A 20,588-nucleotide genomic window follows, 5' to 3' on the forward strand; every position below is an offset into this window, starting at 1 on the left:
TTTCACAGAACTAGAACAAAAAATTTCACCATTTGTATGGAAACACAAAAGACCCCGAATAGCCAAAGCAATCTTGAGAACGAAAAATGGAGCCGGAGGAATCAGGCTCCCTGACTTCAGACTATACTACAAAGCTACAGTAATCAAGACAGTATGGTACTGGCACAAAAACAGAAAGGTAGATCAATGGAACAGGATAGAAAGCCCAGAGATAAACCCACGCACATATGGTCACCTTATCTTTGATAAAGGAGGCAGGAATGTACAGTGGAGAAAGGACAGCCTCTTCAATAAGTGGTGCTGGGAAAACTGGACAGGTACACATAAAAGTATGAGATTAGATCACTCCCTAACACCATACACAAAAATAAGCTTAAAATGGATTAAAGACCTAAATGTAAGGCCAGAAACTATCAAACTCTTAGAGGAAAACATAGGCAGGACACTCTATGACATAAATCACAGCAAGATCCTTTTTGACCCACCTCTTAGAGAAATGGAAATAAAAACATAAATAAACAAATGGGACCTAATGAAACTTCAAATCTTTTGCACAGCAAAGGAAACCATAAACAAGACCAAAAGACAACCCTCAGAATGGGAGAAAATATTTGTAAATGAAGCAACTGACAAAGGATTAATCTCCAAAATTTATAAGCAGCTCATGCATCTTAATAACAAAAACACAAACAACCCAATCCAAAAATGGGCAGAAGACCTAAATAGACATTTCTCCAAAGAAGGTATACAGACTGCCAACAAACGCATGAAAGAATGCTCAACATCACTAATCATTAGAGAAATACAAGTCAAAACTACAATGAGATATCATCTCACACCAGTCAGAATGGCCATCATCAAAAAATTCAGAAACAATAAATGCTGGAGAGGGTGTGGAGAAAAGGGAACCCTCTTGCACTGTTGGTGGGAATGTAAATTGATACAGCCACTGTGGAGAACAGTATGGAGGTTCCTTAAAAAACTACAAATAGAACTACCATATAACCCAGCAATCCCACTACTGGGCATATACCCTGAGAAAACCATAATTCAAAAAGAGTCACGTACCAAAATGTTCATTGTAGCTCTATTTACAATAGCCCGGAGATGGAAACAATCTAAGTGTCCATCATTGGATGAATGGATAAAGAAGATGTGGCACATATATACAATGGAATATTACTCAGCCATAAAAAGAAACGAAACTGAGCTATTTGTAATGAGGTGGATAGACCTAGAGTCTGTCAGAGTGAAGTAAGTCAGAAAGAGAGAGACAAATACTGTATGCTAACACATATATATGGAATTTAAGAAAAAAAAATGTCATGAAGAACCTAGGGGTAAAACAGGAGTAAAGACACAGACCTACTAGAGAATGGACTTGAGGATATGGGGAGGGGGAAGGGTAAGCTGTGACAAAGCGCGAGAGAGGAATGGACATATATACACTACCAAACGTAAGGTAGATAGCTAGTGGGAAGCAGCCGCATAGAACAGGGAGATCAGCTCGGTGCTTTGTGACCGCCTGGAGGGGTGGGATAGGGAGGGTGGGAGGGAGGGAGACGCAAGAGGGAAGAGATATGGGAACATATGTATATATATAACTGATTCATTTTGTTGTAAAGCACAAACTAACACACCATTGTAAAGCAATTATACTCCAATAAAGATGTTAAAAAAATAAATAAAAATAAAAACCAGTAAATAAATAAATAGGATGGTCAAGAAAGGCATCACTAAGAAGGCAGCATGTGAGCAGAAATCTGAATGAAGTGTGGGAATAAGCAGTAGAGATATCCAGGAGGAAGTGTATTACAGGCAGAGTAAATGTAAAACACAAAAGCACTGAGGTGAACGCCAGCTTGGCATATTTGAGAAACAGCAAGAAAGCCAGTAAGGCTGCAACAGCATGAGTAAGAGGAGACAGAGGAGGTAAGTGGAGGGGAACAGGGAATACTTACAGGCTGTATTAGTCAGCTTGAGCTGCCATAACAAAATACCACTGGCTGGGTGGCTTAAACCACAGGAACTTATTTTCTTACAGTTTTGGGGGCTGAAAGTCCAAATCAAGGTGTGGACAGGTTTGGTTTCTCCTCAGCCTTCTCTCCTTGGCAGCTGGCCACCTTCTTGCCACGACCTCATGTGGGCTTTTCTGTATGCCTACACATCCCAGGTGTCTCTCCCTCTTCTTATAAGGACACCAGTCATATTGGATTAGGGCCCACCCATATGATCTCATTTAACTGTAATCACTTCTTTAAAGGAAAATAAAGGAAGTAAGGGAAAATGATGAAGCAGGGGCTGGGTAATGCTTTCAATAAGGTAATCAGAGAAGTCCTCCCTGGTGAGGTGACAGCTAAGCAGAGATATAAAGGAAGGGAGGAGGAAAGTCACACAGAGATCTGGAAGAAGAGCTTTCCAATAGAGGACACATCAAGTGCAAAGCCCTGGGACCAGAGCATGGTGGGTGTGTTTGAGGAATAACATGAATGCCAGCTCAGCTGAGGTGAAGTGGTGTAAAGAAAGGACAAGTTGAGGTAGCAAGGAACCCGATAATGCAAAGGCTTATAAACCCCTTACGGCAATATAGAACACTGAATAAAACCCTAGAATAGGAATCAAAAGAGTTACCTTTCTAGTCCCTGCTCTGATACTAATCTCACTGGATTTCAACTTCTTATAAGGGAGGGGACTAGATTAGCTTGCCTATAAGATGTGAGCCTGGAAATCTGTAAACTGAAAGATGCTCACCAATATTCATGGCATTCCAAAGCAAAATATATTTTTACCCTTAGAGTCTACTGTATTCATGCTTTTATGCCAAGCTTTTATGTCATCTAGTCTCTTTGGACCACTTACAGAATTTCTCATTCCCATCTAAAAATGTCAATTTTCTTAACAGAAAAAAATGTATCCTACTCCACATCTTCTCACCATTACTCTATTTTACAATTCCCCATCCTCTACTTTTACCCACTCTGTTTTCTGATTGGCCAGACAAGTCCTGAGCAGCTCTATCCAAAGCTCAGCTTCTGCCTGTTCAGCATAGCCACAGCTCAATGCCTGAACGTATTAGAAAAAGAATAGTCATCACAAACTGTTTCCTGTGATTTGTTAACATAAATGGGGCTTTGTTTCAATGACATAAAGAATCTCATCACCATTTCATCTCAATTGCAACTGTCCTAATAAACAGGATTTGGGGGCAACCATTGCCTTCCTTCTGTCTTTAGAATCCAAATCTAATGACTGGATAGACACAGGGCCATGATGAAAGTTTGAGAAATCCCACAACATTTCATGTCCTGCAATAGAACATAAACATCGAGAATACTTAGTTCTGATACTTGAATTTTGCAGCATTCATGCCAGACTATAAGGTGTGTACCCAGGTGTAACATATATAGAATTTTAGAAACTAACTCAAGAAAACAAGCAGTTGAGACTTCCCTGATGGCACATTGGATAAGACTCCGTGCTCCCAATGCAGGGGGCCTGGGTTCAAATCCCTGGTCAGGGAACTAGATCCCACATGCATGCTGCAACAAAGGAGCTGGCGAGCCGCAACTAAGGAGCCCTCCTGCCACAACTAAGACCTGGTGCAACCAAATAAATAAATATTAAAAAAAAAACAAGCAGTTATTTTTCTGAGGTTTTGTCAAAGCTAGTGCAATGGTGACCAGAAATCTGTTTGCCTCTTCTTGTTAAGGCGGTTTCTAAACCTGTCTACAAATTCTTTGATACATTTCACTTCACAAGGTGGAGCCTAATTCCACTTCCTCTGAATGTAGGTCAGACTTAGCAGATTGTTTCTAATGAATACAATGTGGTGCAAGTGATGCTATGTGACTTCCAAGGCTAGGTCATGAAAAGGGTAGCCTCTGACTGACCCTCCCTTCTCTCCCTTGGATTACTCACACCAGGGAACGCCAGCTGCTATGTCATGAGGACATCCAAACAGCCTTTGGGAAGCCCATAAGGAGAGAAATTAAAGCCTCCAGCCAACAACTACCACCAAATTGGCAGCCATTTCATTGAGCCACTTGGGAGACAGAACCTCCAGCCTCAGTGAAGCATAAATGACTGCAGCTTAAATCAACATCCTGAAAGCAATCTCATGACGGACTCTAAGGAGGAACTACCCAGTTATGAATTCCTTATCCATGGAAATGGTAAGGATAAAAAAGTATAGTTTGGGGACTTCCCTGGTGGTCCAGCAGGTAAGACTAAAAGCTCCCTTGCAGGAATCCCCGGTTTGATCCCTGGTCAGAGAACTAGATCCCATATGTATGCCGCAACTAAGAGTTCGCATGCCGCAACTAAGAAGTCCACGTGTCGCAACACATGCCACAACTAAGAAGCCTGCATGCTGCAACTAAGATCCTGCGTGCTGCAACGTAGACCCAGGCAGCCAAAAATAAATAAATAAATAAATAAAATAGTTTTTAAAAAGTATATTTTTGTTTTGCGCCATTAGGTTTTAGGGTAATTTTTTATGTAGCTGTACATAACTAATGTATTTGTTATCTGAAGATTAGGGTCTCAATTCATTAAAAATACAAATCAAAAGCATGATATATCAATCAGTGAACAAAGACCTGGGATTTAGAAACAATAGAATTTTGACTTGAACTCTAATTTAAGTGATAATAATAGTTTCCACAAGCATAAAATGAGAATAATCCTTTCCCTTCAGGATTTTCATCTTATGAATTCCTTACCCCTGTACATTCTGTGTAGCGTCTACATACCAGCTACAAAAGCAATTCCAGAAAAAGATCCACTTCAAGAGTGGAAGCATGAAGGGTTCTATAGACATACTCCCCAGTGAACCAAACATACTGGTGAAAATTATTTTTAAAAAACAATCATTTAAAGTGTCTGTAAATTGTCCTAAGTTTAGACGCCAAATGAAGAAGTATTTATTTAAGAAAATCTACTAAATTTTGATAAGAAGTGAGCGTTTGTGGCAGTTTACCCATGGCCCACTCACTTGCCACTCCCACCAATCTCAGTGTGATGGAGCTCTACTCCAGTTGCTACTGATAAGAGGATGGGGCTCCCTCTTCCCCTAACTCCCAAGGGATATGGCATCCCCCCCATCAAGAAGGATGGGCCACCAACATTTCTGTTCCTTCCCAGCTCTGTGTTATAGAGGCTAAATTTCAGGCAAGTGCAGCACAGAGGTTTAGGGCTCCCTTCTTAAGCCCAGAACACACTCGTAAATTGGAGGCTCAATCCCAGATGAAGCAGGCCAAAAATACAGTGGCCCTAATTGCCCTCGTCCCAGTCTGTTGGTAGGACAGAGATTTTACTCCAGGAGAGGCAAGCCAAGAAGACCAGAGGCTACTGCCCCCACCCAAAGTCCTGTTCATAAGCAGAGGTGTCATTCCAAAAGAAGTGGGCCACTGTCCCCAACACCTGCTCTGGAGCAGTGGCTCAGAGATTTTGCCTAGGGAGGAAGGCAGTCATAACAACAGAGAGCTCTTAAGCTCTCCTCAGAGGAAATGACTTTATTTAATACAGTGTAGGGAACTTCAAACCTACACTGGCAATCTCAGAAATAATGGAGAAATTGGGTAAGAAATTAGGAGGAAGGCTGATAGCTTCATAGTATCAGCAAGCTAAACTGGCAGATCAGCAAGTTTAACAGAGAGAACCAGGGAAAGAAAAAGTTAAAATAGCCTCCTGGGGACAGAAGACATGTCAGAGACTAGTCTCAAAAAGTACACCAGCCAAGGAGCCCAAATTGAATTGGACCAGATTATAAAGAAATTTATGTCTGAAACAATACAGAAATCAGCCTAAAAGCTGGATGTGATACCAACAGAGGCAGACAGCTTAACAGAGAGATCAGGGAAAGAGACAGTCAAAGAGAGCACTGCTAAAACACTGTCATCCCAGAGCAACTTGTGCACATTGAAGGCTATAATCTCTAAGGAGCAAGTACAGAGTCTGCACACTGCAGGGGCAACAGTCTTCACTAAAATAGTTAAGTCACTAAACAAATAAATAAACAACAAACAAGTCCCAGGGGAGAGGGATAATCAGTATCAGATTTGCTACAATATATTACCTTAAGTGTCCAGTTTTCAACAACAAAAAATTACAAGACGTACAAAGAAACAGGATGTGTGACTGACTCATACATAGGAAAATAGATAGGCAACAGAAACTGGCTGTGAGAGGGTCCAGATATTGGATTTAACAGACAAAGATTTCATAATAACCATTATAAACATATTGAAAGAGCTAAAGAAAACCATGCTAGAAGAAGTAGACAAAGGTATGACAACATTGCAATAGAGAATGTCGATAAAGAGAGAGAAGTAATTTTTAAAAAGAACTACATGAACATTGTGGAGGTAAAAAAGTACAATAACTAAAATGACAAGTTCACTAGAGGGGCTTAACAATAGGTTTGAACTAACAAAAGAAAGAATCAGCTCTCTTGAAGATAGACCAATGGTAATTATGCAACCCAAAGAACAGAGGGAAAAAAAGAATGAAGAAAAGTTAACAGAGCTTCAGAGAAATGCTGGATACCAGTAAGTGCACCAACATATGCATAACGTAAGTACCAGAAGAAGAGGAAAGATGAGACAGAGAAAAGAGCAGAAAAAAAAAAGTTGAAGACATAATGTCCAAGTGCTTTCCAAATTTGATGAAAAACATTATTCTACACGTACATGAAGCTCGACCAAGTCATGTAAACACAAATATATCCACATACAAACATATCATAGTAAAAATGTTGAAAGACAAAGACAAAAAGAATTTTGAAAGCAGCAGTACAAAAACAATTCATCGCATACTGATTTCTCATCAGAAACAATGGGGGCCAAAAGGCACTGGAATGACATATTCAAAGTATTAAAGGAAAAAAATTGTCAACCAAGAATCTTCTATCCAGCAAATCTTTCAAAAATGAAAGTGAAATAAAGACATTCCAAACAAACAAAAACTGAGAATTTGTTGCAAGAAGACCTATCTTACAAGAAATGCGAAATGAAGTTATTAAGGTGGAAAACAAGAGACTGCAGACAGTAATTCAAATCCTTATGAAAAAGCAAAGATACCAGTAAAGGTAATTATGAAAGACAATATAAATGCCTATTTATTCTTCTTTCTTCTCTTAAGTGGTTTAAAACTCAACTTTTAAAACAACAGGTATATAATTGTTTTGTTGGCCTACAACACATAGAAATGTAATCTATTTGACAATAATAGAAGGAAGTGAATGGAAGCAAATTTGTATTTCAGTAAGGTAATGACACCAGGTGGTAACTTGAAAACACAGGAACAAATGAGGAGAACCAAAAATGGTAAATAAGAAGATTACTATAACAAACTCTATAAATATACACTTGCTGCCCTTTCTTCTCTCAGCTTCCCTAAAAGACATAAAATTATATAAAATAATACTTATAGCAATATATTTTGGGGTTTGTAACATATATAAAGTAATGTTATTTTAAAAGCACCAAAAAGGGGAAGAGGCACTAGAGCTACACAAGAGTAATGCTTTTAAATAACACTACAAATAAGTCAGTATAAATCTGAATGGATTCTGAAAAGTTAAAATGTACATGGTAAACCCTAGAGCAACAACTAAGAAAATAATTCAAAAATATCTATATAATGAAAAAATTATTAAAAGAATTAAGATATTACAGTAGGAAAACATCCACATAATACAAAAGAAAGCAATAAAGGAGGGAAATAGTTATGAGACTAACAGAAAATTAAAAGTAAAACAGCAGACATAAATCCAAACACATAAATAATAACATTGTATGTGAATGGATTAAAGAATCCAATCAAAAGGCAGAGATCATCAAAATAGATAAAAATATATCTCCAAATATATTTTGTCTATGGGACACACACTTTAGACTCAAAGATACAAATAGGTTGAAAGTAAAAGGATGGAAAAACATATATCAAGCAAATAATAATAATAAAAAGCTGAAGTGGCTATATATATATATATATATATATATATATATTTATTTATTTTGTTTGTTTTTGGTGGTACGTGGGCCTCTCACTGTTGTGGTCTCTCCCGTTGCGGAGCACAGGCTCCGGACGCGCAGGCTCAGCAGCCATGGCTCACGGGCCCAGCTGCTCCGCGGCATGTGGGATCTTCCCGGACCGGGTCACGAACCCGTGTCCCCTGCATCGGCAGGTGGACTCTCAACCACTGCGCCACCAGGGAAGCCCATGAGGTGGCCATATTAATATTAGATAAAATAGACTTTCTACCAATTCAGTGTTGATTATATTAAAAAACTCTGCTTGTTTACAGCTCCACCCTCCTTATGTTGCTGCTGTCACCAACTATATACAATGTGTGCCCATTAATACAGATTTATTGTTATTGCTTTACACCATATATTTGATTTTTAAATTATATAGGAAGAAAGGTTACAAACCAAACTTGCAATAATGTTGACTTTTACATTCACCTATGTAGATACTTCTACTATTTTTCTTTATTTCTTCATATAGCGTTAAGTTACTGTATAGTGCTCTTTCATTTCACCCTGAAGGACTTCCATTAGTATTTCTTATGGGGCAGGTCTACTAATAACTAATTCCCTCAGTTTTTGTTTATCTGGGGATATCTTCATCTCTCCTTCATTTGGTTTTTTTTTTAACCTTCAATAAAATAACTTTGGAAATAACATACATCTCCATGACACCAACACTATAGTTTTCAGAGTCACAGTAAGATACACAGAATTCCATCTGTAATTAATACAAATGACAACTTTTTTTTTTTTTTTTTTTTTTTTGCGGTACGCAGGCCTCTCACTGTTGTGGCCTCTCCTGTTGTGGAGCACAGGCTCCGGACGCGCAGGCTCAGCGGCCATGGATCATGGGCCTAGATGCTCCGCAGCATGTGGGATGTTCCCAGACCAGGACACGAACCTGTGTCCCCTGCATCGGCAGGCGGACTCTCAACCACTGCACCACCAGGGAAGCCCACAAATGACATTTTAAGCAGTAGTTTTTGTTACAAGGCAAACAAAATCAAGAAAGCAACCACCAAACAAAAGAGAACCAATGCTTCAGAGAAGGCATATCCAAGAATAGCACATGAGAACAGTTATTGTTTCATGAAGGGTTTCTGACATAACCAATGATAAGGTCACCAAGGACTGTTCCAATACCAGCACCAGACCAGTATTCCTACTGTTGCAGCACCTGCATCGATAAATTTGGCTGCAGTATCAATGTCTCTGCTGATTGCACCGGTTGGAAACTCCCACTGGATTAGTTGAGACACCATTCTGGGCCCCATTAAATACTGTAGAGCTCTCTCCAGTCAAAGAGCATATCGATGATGCAGAAATTCCTCTGGATGCAATCCTGGATCCAGCTTGGATCAGAGTTGGGGTGCAGACAAGCTTGGCATAGGTGAACTATATCTTTGGGGTGACATAGTTGGAGGACTTGGGTGACAGGTGACATGGGCTCCTCTCCCACTTTCCCTCTTCCTGGGGGTGGCAGCAGTGGCAGTTGAAGGAGTGAGGCTCTCTTTCATTTTTCAAGGATAGTTTTACCAGATATAGAATTCTTGGTTGACAATTTTTTCTTTTAGCAGTTTAAGTCATCCCATTGCCTGCTAGCCAACATGGTTTCTGAAGAGAAACTGGTTGCCAGTGTTGCCGAGGCTTCCCTGTACAAGATAGGTCCCTTCTCTCGTTCTGCTTTCAAGATTCTCCCTTTGTCTTTTCTAACAATTTGGCTATATTGTGTCTTCATGTGTATCTCTTTGAATTTATCCTGTTTGGAGGTCATTAAACTTTTTGGATATGTAATTTCATGTCTTTCACCAGATCTGGGAAGTCTTTGTATATTATTTCTTCAAAACGTCTTTCTGCCCTATTTTCTCTCTCCTCTCTCTCTAGGAATCCTATAATACATTGGTACATGTGATGATGTCCCACACACTTCTTAGGCTTTGTTCTTTTTTAAAATTTTTATTTTTTCTTTCCTGCCCCTCAGACTGGAAAATCTCAATTAACTATTTTAAAGTGTGTTGATCAAATTAGCTATTGGGCACTTTGTTTTAATTTCCTCCTTAATCACCCATTAGTGAGGGTGGGACACCCATTCTAGAATTAAGGGCATGCCTGAACACATGACAACCAAAACAGGACAAATGAGATTGAGAGCAGTTTGTTACACATATACTTACAGCCTGGGGGAAAAGGACATCACACACCACACAGGACCCCATAGGAGTTGTACTCAAGAACTCCCATGTGGGAGGTAGGCTTTGCAATTTCAAGAAGGTGGGTTGATACCTGGTTCCTGCAGTAAGTTGTGATTGTCTTGTTTGAATACTTTCACAGACTTGCAAAGAAAGGAAATCTGTTACTCAGGGATAAGCAGGAACTGTGCCTGGTCCCTATAATAAGAAAGGTTGTTTGGCTATGGGCATGGAGTTTCTTTTTAGAGTGATGAAAATGTTTCTAATATTGATTGTGGTTATGGCTGTATAGCTCTATGAATATACTGAAAAACAATGAATACTTTCAATGGATGAATTTTATGGCATATTAATTATACCTCAATAAAGCTTTTATATTAAAGGTTCCTTTCATAACTAATGAGAGTTTATCTTAAGGCTACACAGAAAAGAAAAAAAAGTATAAGTTTTCAGCTCAGCTACTGGAAGGCCAGTTTTCAAGGAACAATGGGCTATGAGCTTTTCATCATTCATGATCCGACAGCAGCTCTGCTGACTTCTCTTTTCATTCCCTCTGAAACAGGCAATTGTTGTCCCCTACTTTAATAAATCTACCACACAGGTGACTCAGTATTTCTAGATTTCTCCTTCACTTCTAATCTTGGCTTTCGCCTCTCTTCTTCTTCTTTTTTTTTTTTTCGGTACGCAGGCCTCACTGTTGAGGCCTCTCCCGTTGCGGAGCACAGGCTTCGGACGCGCAGGCTCAGCGGCCATGGCTCACGGGCCCAGCCACTCCGCGGCATGTGGGATCTTCCCGGACCGGGGCACGAACCCGTGTCCCCTGCATCGGTAGGCGGACTCTCAACCACTGTGCCACCAGGGAAGCCCGCCTCTCTTCTTTTTGAGAGTCTCAGATTCAATTTTTTCGGATATTCTTGTCCCCTTTTCTGCAGAGTTCTCATGCTAGTCCCCTCATAAGTCACTGGTCTGGCTAATGTAATATACCTTTTAGCTAAGGCAATTACCCCTGATTTAATTAGCTGTGGCAAGGGCAGTAGGTAATATGATACATTGCTGGTGGGAATGCAAAATGATACAGCCACTCTAGGAAATGGTTTACTCCTTTCTTGTAATGCTAAATGCATTTACTCTATAACCCAGTAATCCCACTCCTGAGTATCTACCCTAGAGAAATAAAATCTTATGTTCACACAAAAACTGTACACAAATGTCCATAGCAGATTTATTTATAATGGTCCCAAACTGAAAACAACCCAAATGTCCTTCAAAGGGTGAATGGATAAAGAAATCGTGGTACATCTATACAGTTAACACTACTCAGCAATAAAAAGGAACAAATTACTGATACATGCAACAACTTGAAAGAATCTCAAAACATTACGCTGGGTGAAAGAATCCAGCCTTAAGATGTTACACACTATACAATTTCATTTATTTGACATCCTCAAAATTACAAAACTATAGTTATGGAGAGTAGATCAGTAGTTGTCAGAAGTTATGGGTCGAGGGAAAGTATGACTACAAAGGGTTAGCACAAGGGAGATTTTTGGAATGATGAAACAATTCTTTATTCTGATTATGGTGGTAGTTACATAAATCTACACGTGTTAAAATGCAAAAAAAAAAAAAAAAGAGTACACCAAAAGAAAAAAATCAATTTTTCTATATAGTAAATTAAAAAACTAAAAACTAATGGGCTTAGAATATTGTTATGGACTGAATGTTTATGCTTTCCTCCCACCAAAATTTCATAAATTTAAATCCTAATCCCAAATGTGATGGTATCAGGAGGTGGGGCTTTTGAGAGGTAATTAGGTCATGAGCGTGGAGCCCTCATGAATGGGATTAGTGCCCGTAGAAAAGAGACCCCAGAGAGCTCTATAGCTCTTTTTCTGCCATGTGAAGATACAACAGGAAGATACAACCTAGAAGATGGTTCTCACTAGACCCGACTATGCTGGCACCCTGATCTTGGACTTCCAGACTCCAGAACTGTGAGAAATAAATTTTTGTTGTTTATAAGCCATTCATTCTATGATATTCTGCCAAAGCCCAAACTAAGACAGGTATTAACAAGGAAGATATAGAAGAAATGCAAATAGCCAACAAAGAAAAGATGTTCAGGTGTATTGAAAGTCAAAGGAATGCAAATTAAAACAGCAACAAGGTATTGTACATTTTTCAGACTGGCAAAAATGAGAAAGATTGATAGTGTCTATAGTGGTGATGAGCATGTGGGGAACTAAGCAGCCTCACATGCTGGTGAATATGTAAACTGGTAGAGCCGTTTTTAGAGGGCATTCTGATGGCATCTTTAAAAATATGCGGGCTTCCCTGGTGGCGCAGTTGTTGAGAATCTGCCTGCCAATGCAGGGACACAGGTTCGAGCCCTGGTCTGGGAAGATCCCACATGCCACGGAGCAACTGGGCCCGTGAGCCACAACTACTGAGCCTGCGCGTCTGGAGCCTGTGCTCCGCAACAAGAGAGGCCGCGACAGTGAGAGGCCCGCGCACCGCGACGAAGAGTGGCCCCCGCTCGCTGCAAGTAGAGAAAGCCCTCGCATAGAAACGAAGACCTACACAGCCAAAAATAAATAAATAAATAATAAATAAATAAATGAATTTTTAAAAATATGCATATAGCCTTTAAACCAGGGAGTATAATTCATTTAAGCAATTCCAGTACTTACCATGGTACTTACCTGGTATATAAGGAAACCATTCTTTATTCTGATTATGGAGGTAGTTACATAAATCTACATGTATTAAAATGCAAAAAAAGAAAAAAAAAGAGTACACCTTATATACCAGTTCCTGGTATATAAGGAAGTATTAAGCATGTGAAAATAGAGATTATCAGGTAAGATTTCCTGGAAAAGACGAAAGTTTGAGCTGAACCTTCAAGGATGGCTAGGGTTTGAATCAATGAAGAGAAAAAGAAGGATATTCTAGGAGAAAGAAAAGATGAGTCACAGTGGCTCAAAGAGGCAGGATAAATATGGTAAATTGGCATCAGCCAGGCTTCAGTGAAAAAGAAAAGTAGGAAGTTAGAGAGTACGAAATGGAAATTTCCTCACACATGAGGTCCACCTCCTACTTTAGGACCCAAATAGATTCCACCTCCCCTAAGAAATCCCCCCATACCCAGAATTAATTGCTAGCTCCATTGCACTTCCATAGCCCCTGAGGAAAACCTCTTTATCACTGGATAACTTTATCCTGTATCAGAATCACCTGGTGGGTTTATTAAACACAGATTGCTGAGTTTCTGATTCAGTAGGTCTGGGGACCACAATCTGACAGCCAATGCTCTAGCCAAATTGACCTCCTTCGAATTGCTAAAATACCATTATAGTGAGCAGCTGTTACTTTTGCCTTCCCAGCATTCATCCTGCCTTCTTCCAGTAACCAAACCTTTTTCCAGAAGGGAACCACTTCTAAATAGTTTAGGTGTGGCTGATCTGCCTCCCCTGACCATAGTAGACACATGACCAGTCAGAATATTCCATTCCCATGGTCACAGTAGTTGATTCAGGAATGAGGACATAGCCAATCAGAATCTTCTCTGGGATTTTTCTGCCAGACTTATCAGAGAAGATGCTCTCTTTCTGCCAAGGTTGCTAAGCTGATAACATGTGAGTCTTGAGCTTCTGATGGCTCTCATGACTACCAAATGGAGAAAACCTCTTAGAGAGAAAAGGAGGACGTAGATGACATCACTTGAGCCCTTATATCCAGGCATGCCCAAATCCAGTCTATTCCACAGCCCTGTCAGTTCCATGTGTAAATAAATTCCCATTTTCTTTAAGCCAGTTTGAGTTGGGTATTTGTCACTTGCAAACCAGAGTCCTAACTAATATATAAATTGATATGGAAAAGGGGAGGGGTGGTAATGATAGGCCTTACAGTATGGAATGCCATGAAGATTCTTCTATTCCTGGCTGGGAAGTAACAAGTCTTATTCTGTGGTTACAAAGGAGCTCGTTAAAACTGCTGTAACTTGGAACACTGACTTTGTGCCTATCACACCTAAAGCTTTAGAGGATTTTAGAAAATTTTAGATGTGAACACGTGACTTAGGTTGTTCCAATCAGACTAAGGGAAAAGATTTCTTTCATTTTAGTTGAAAGACCCTCCCTGCCTCTATTCCAAGAAATCACCAAGGAAGTCTCTGGTGCTCTCCACAGTTACTGGCAGCTTCCCTGCCACCACAAGAAGCCAGTCTTAGGATGAAGCCTCTACTGTAGGATGAAGCCTCTACTGATAATAGCAGATGAAGAGAGGAATAAACCTGGGTCTATAATGACATAAATGAGCCATTGCTGATGTTTAGCAGTTTGAAGCCCACCCTACTGCTGAGAACTTTCGGTTACATAAGACAATAAATTTGTTTGAATTGTTTTTTTCTGTATCTCAAAGTCAAAAACTATTCTAAGTCATATAATTGGCAACTTCTGGCATATAATTCTTGCAGGAAAGAACAAGCTTCAGTCAAACTGGTCCATCTGAAAGAAAATAGGAAATACGATAGATAGCCCTGCAAAGAGGTACATTAATTGCCTAGACAGAAATCCCAAAATGGTGTGAGTCAGATATAATAACCTTACTAGGGTGCAAAAGCCAAAACTTCTACTGCATGCTAAAGTAAAGAAGGAGACAAAATGGGAGATCTGACCAGGATCCAGGAAGAGCCAAAGAACCAGGACAGCTGAAGGGCCAAGGTCCTTCCTGCCTCCTCCAGCCCACCCCAAAGGGCTCTAGGTGGGACGAAGGTAAATACCACATAGGTGAGCCAGTCTCTGGGATGCAGACTGGGGACAAGTGAAAGATAAGCTGTGCCTCCCCACCTCAAAGCTGCCTGAAGACAGAGGCCAAGACCGAAACAGTCAAATTGATTGAAGGAGCTTAACAGAGAAAGAGGCCTATTCCTAAGGAACAGAAATGAGCTTTCCCATTCAATATCGATGGGGATGCAGTCTTTTTAGAAGGCAATTTAGCTTAACAAAAACGTTTTTTAAAAAAATATTGTGGGGCTTCCCTGGTGGCACAGTGTTTGAGAGCCCGCCTGCCGATGCAGGGGACACGGGTTCGTGCCCCAGTCCGGGAAGATCCCACATGCCGCGGAGTGGCTGGGCCCGTGAGCCATGGCCGCTGAGCCTGCGCGTCCGGAGCCTGTGCTCCGCAACGGGAGAGGCCACAACAGTGAGAGGCCCGTGTACTGCAAATAAATAAATAAATAAATAAATAAATAAATAAATAAATAAATAAATATTGTGGCCACGCCTCGTGTCTTGAGGGATTTTAGTTCCCCAACCAGGAATGGAACCCGGGCCCCCAAAGTAAATGCACTGAGTTCTAACCACTGGACCACCAGGGAATTTCAAAAAAAAAACCTTTTTAAAAAATGTATCCACCCCTTGGACCTAGAGTCTATCATACAGAGTGAAGTAAGTCAGAAAGAGAAAAACAAATACCATATGCTAACACATATATATGGAATCTAAAAAAAAAAAAAAGGTTCTGAAGAACCTAGGGGCAGGACAGGAATAAAGACGCAGACGTAGAGAATGGACTTGAGGACACGGGGAGGGGGAAGGGTAGGCTGGGACGAAGTGAGAGAGTAGCATGGACATATATATACTACCAAATGTAAAACAGATAGCTAGTGGGAAGCAGCTGCATAGCACAGGGAGATCAGCTCGGTGCTTTGTGACCACCTAGAGGGATGGGATAGGGAGGGTGGGAGGGAGACGCAAGAGGGAGGAGATATGGGGATATATGTATATGTATAACTGATTCACTTTGTTATAAAGCAGAAACTAACACACCATTGCAAAGCAATTATACCCCAATAACAATTTTTAAAAAATGTATCCACCCTGGATATAGCAATTTTATATATAAGAATTGATCCTAAAGAAATGAAGACTTATAAATAACAAATGCTGGAGAGAGTGTGGAGAAAAGGGAACCCTCCTACCCTGTTGGTGGGAATGTACATTGGTGTAGCCACTATGGAGAACAGTATGGAGGTTCCTTAAAAAACGGAAAATAGGGGATTTCCTGGTGGCGCAGTGGTTGGGAGTCCGCCTGCTGATGCAGGGGACACGGGTTCGTGCCCCGGTCCGGGAGGATCCCACATGCCGCGGAGCGGCTGGGCCCGTGAGCCATGGCCGCTGGGCCTGCGCATCCAGAGCCTGTGCTCCGCAACGGGAGAGGCCACAACAGTGAGAGGCCCGTGTACTGCAAAAAAAAAAAAAAAAAAAAAAAAACCCTGAAAATAGAGCTGCCATATGATCCAGCAATTCTAATCCTGTGCATATATCCAGAGAAAACCATAATTCAGAAAGATACACGCATCCCAATATTCATTGCAGCACTATTTACAATAGCCAGGACGTGGAAGCAACCTAAGTGTCCATCGACAGATGAATGGATAAAGAAGATGTGGTACATATGTACAATGCAATATGACTCGATCATAAAAGAGAGTGAAATAATGCCATTTGCAGCAACATGGATGGACCTATAGATTGTCATACTGAGTGAAGTAAGTCAGACACAGAAAGACAAATATATGATATCGCTTATATGTGGAATCTAAAATATGGTACAAATGAACTTATTTACAAAACAGAAATAGAGTCACAGATGGAGAAAACAAACTTATGGTTGCCAGGGTTATTATTATTTTTTTTTAGTTTATTTATTTATTTATTTTGGCTGTGCCGTGTGGCCTGAGGGATCTTAATTCCCCACCAGAGATTGAACCCAGGCCCCCTGCAGTGGAAGCATAGAGTCCTAACCACTGGACAGCCAGGGAACACCCGTACTTTTTATTTTATTTTATTTTTATTGGAGTATAGTTGATTTACAATGTTGTGTTAGTTTCAGGGGTACAGCAAAGTGAATCAATTATACATATACATATATCCACTCTTTTTTAGATTCTTTTTCCATATAGGTCATTACAGAGAATTGAGTAGAGTTCCCTATGCTATACAGTAGGTCCTTATAAGTTACCTATTTTATATACGGTAGTGTGTACAATATATGTCAATCCCAAGCTCCCAATTTACCAAGTAAGTCAGAAAGAGAAAGACAAATATCATATCACTTATATGTGGAATCTAAAATATGACACAAATGAACTTATCTACGAAACAGAAACAGATTCACAGACATAGAACAGACCTGTGGTTGCCAAGGGGGAAGGGAGTCGGGGGAGGGTTGGATTGGGAGATTGGGACTAGCAGATGCAAACTACTATATATAGAATGGGAAATACATTCAGTATCCTGTAATAAACTATAATGGAAAAGAATATGAAAAAGAATATATATATGTATATATATATATGTATAACTGAATCACTTTGCTGTACACCAGAAACTAACACAACATTGTAAATCAACTATACTTCAATTAAAAAGAAATGAAGACTTAACTATACTATGAGAACATTCTCATAGTATTCAAAATGGCCAATCACTGGAAACAACTTAAATGTCCCCAAATTGCCAAAGTTATATCTTTAGTTTCACAAATACTTATTAATTTATTTATTCTATATGTCTTCTATATGCCAGGCATTGGGCTAAGCACTGGGGATGCAACACATCAAGTTACGTGCAAACATCAAGAGTGTTCAGAAACTTTTATACCAATTTGACAGAGCAGTTTTATGTCTGTTAAATCTAATAAAATGTGAGGCTTGTACTTCGTATATCTTTGTTAATTATTTCATTTTTTCCAGTAACTTATTTTTATTGTATCTTACAAAAAATACCTGATTGGGTCCAGGAAACCAGCTGGTCTGGCCAAAGATCATAGCAGAGACTAAGACGCTGGCATTGAAAACAGTAAGACAAGAAAGACTTGAGATATTTAAGAGGAAAAATTGGTATGGTTTGGTAATACAGTAGGTAGAGGGGAGAGGTGAAATATGCAGCAATGGTGATTCCTAAGTTTATGGCTTATTCAGTGGGACAGATGATCTTGCTATTCACTTAGACAGGGAACACTGGAAGACTGCCAGGTTTGGGGGAGAGGGGATTCATTAGTTCTGTCTAGCTTGGATATGCAGAGTTTGAGGTGTCTTTGACACAATTAGAAGTGCTAAATAGGCAGTTAGATATCTAGGCTGGGGCTCAGAAGAGGCTTAGGAGATGTAAATTTGGAAGTCACTGGCATGTATCTAATAATTGAAGCTGAAAACCATGGATGAGATTACCTGGGGAGATAATATTGAGTGAGAAGAGCAGATGGCCAAGGCCAAGTGTTGAGAATAGGCAATAATGAATAACTATGAAGAAAAGGATGAGCATGCAGCAATAATTGAGGACAGACCACATAACTGTTTTATATTCATATAATAGAATACTATTAACCTATTACAGTTTTTAGATTTGTACTATTAGCTGAAAAAGTTTAAAGTATCTATAGTATGTTCCCATTTTTAAACAACAAAATATATATGCAATTATATATCCAAAAGTATATGTCATAAAAAGCCTGGTGTTAACAGTGGAAGAGATTGAGAGAGTTTTTTTCCTGCTTATTTTTATTTCTACTTTTTTTTTTTAACAATGACAACAGTTTTTCCCTCGTGCCAAAGCAAACACTGCAAAACTTATGTGTCCATCAAGATACAGTTCTCAGATTTAAAATTTTACCTGAAACACAGAATAAGAGCCCTCAAGTTTTAACTAAAGATTGCCGAAGTCACATAAGGATTCTTTGAAAATACAATCTCTCAGGCAGGCTAAATTTCTATTTTTTTCTGGCTTGACACCTATCACAACTACATACTAGCACCAAGGGAAAAAAAACAATTTACAAAAAAATTCACAAAATCAGAAAGTGTGGAAAACGTTATTAAAGAGTAAATTATCAAGGAAAATATTTGTAAAGCATATTTCGAACAAAGGACTAGTTTCCCAACACAGCACCTATAAATCAAAAAGGAAAAAATAACTCATTGCTATTGTTATCAGATTAGCATAGATCAAAAAGGGTGACTTACGTTGGTTAGAGTGTGGGTGATCAGCACCCCCATATATATATTTTTTTTCTTCAGCTAAGATAGCAAGAGAGAGAATTTATTGTACACATGTTACATTCAGTCACAACTGAGAACAGAACTAGTCCAGAATGTCCCGGGTCCAGGGCAGAGGACCAAAAGAGGCTGTTTTGATAAGAGCAAGGTGGGACTCTCAAAGGTGGTCAAGGCCATCAGAATGGCCATAGATGTTTCAGATCCATTGAGACAAGTTATAGACAGTAGGCATGCAGTCCAACAATTTGTACCAGCGTCCCTGGCCTCTGGCTTCCCTTGTTTCTGCTCCTGTGGCTTCCATGGGTGTAAGAGTTTACTCTGACATCCGCTTCATCTTTCTTTTGCGCTTCGGCATGCGCATTCGCATCTTCCTCCACTCCGGTCCTATGGTGCGGAGGTTTATCAGAAGATGGCGCTAAGGCCGAGAGCAGCACCCCCATATATTTCTATTTGGAGTGTAAACTGTTGTGATCTCTATGGAGGACAATTTGGCGATATCTATCAAAATTACAAAAGCACATGCTCTTTGAAACAACAATTCCTAGGAATTACTAGGAATTCTACTACTAGGAATTTATCCTGGAGATGTACTCATAATTGTACAAACATATAAGATTATTCATGAGCAATAGTTGTAACTGCAAAAAAACTGAGAACATCCTAAATATCCACCAGTAAGGAATTAGTTTAAAAACTACGGTACATTCAACAAATAAAAATACTGTGAAATTGTAGAAATGACCAAGGAATCTGTAGAATAATCAAGAATAATCACTGAGCTATATTTAGTGACAAGCAAAAAATAAGAGGCAGAACAGTGTGTGCAGTGGGTGGCTGGAGTACAGCCTTTATACCTTTTAAATTTGAACCATTTAAATACGTTGCCTATTCAAAATAATTTTTTAAAAGAATGTAATTTTTAAAAGTTCTCTCAGATTTAAAGCTAACACACACACACACGCGCGCGCACACACACACACACACAGACAGAAAAAAAGATAAAGATGCCCATTGCACTAGTTTCCTGGGCTGTAATAGTAAATCACAAAATGGGTGGCTTAAAACACAGAAATGTATTCTCACACTTCAGGAGACCAGAAATCGAAAAGCAAGGTATTGGCAGGGTTGGTTAGTCCTGAAAGCTCTGAGGGAGAAACAGGGACATGACCCTCTTTCCTAACTTCCTGTGGTCGCTGGCAATCCTTGACTTGTAAATACATCACTACAACCTCTGTCTTCATCTTCACATCACCTTCTTTTCTTTGTGGCTGTGTGTGTCCTTTCTGCCCTTATCAGAATGCTTTCATT

The 20,588-nt window shown here is 39.7% G+C and overlaps 1 pseudogene across 1 annotated transcript; it reads right to left on the bottom strand.

Moving 5' to 3' along the window:
* Positions 1 to 9,019: 9,019 nt before the first annotated feature.
* On the bottom strand, positions 9,020 to 19,720 carry LOC307196029 (ATP synthase F(0) complex subunit C3, mitochondrial-like; annotated as a pseudogene). The gene is made up of 2 exons: positions 19,598 to 19,720; positions 9,020 to 9,428 (listed from the first exon to the last, which is right to left on the bottom strand). The product of its transcript is annotated as an ATP synthase F(0) complex subunit C3, mitochondrial-like (transcript).
* Between the last annotated feature and the right edge of the window lie 868 nt (positions 19,721 to 20,588).

Source organism: Stenella coeruleoalba, assembly GCF_951394435.1.
Source record: "Stenella coeruleoalba genome assembly, chromosome: 13".
Classification (NCBI taxonomy): Eukaryota; Metazoa; Chordata; class Mammalia; order Artiodactyla; family Delphinidae; genus Stenella; species Stenella coeruleoalba.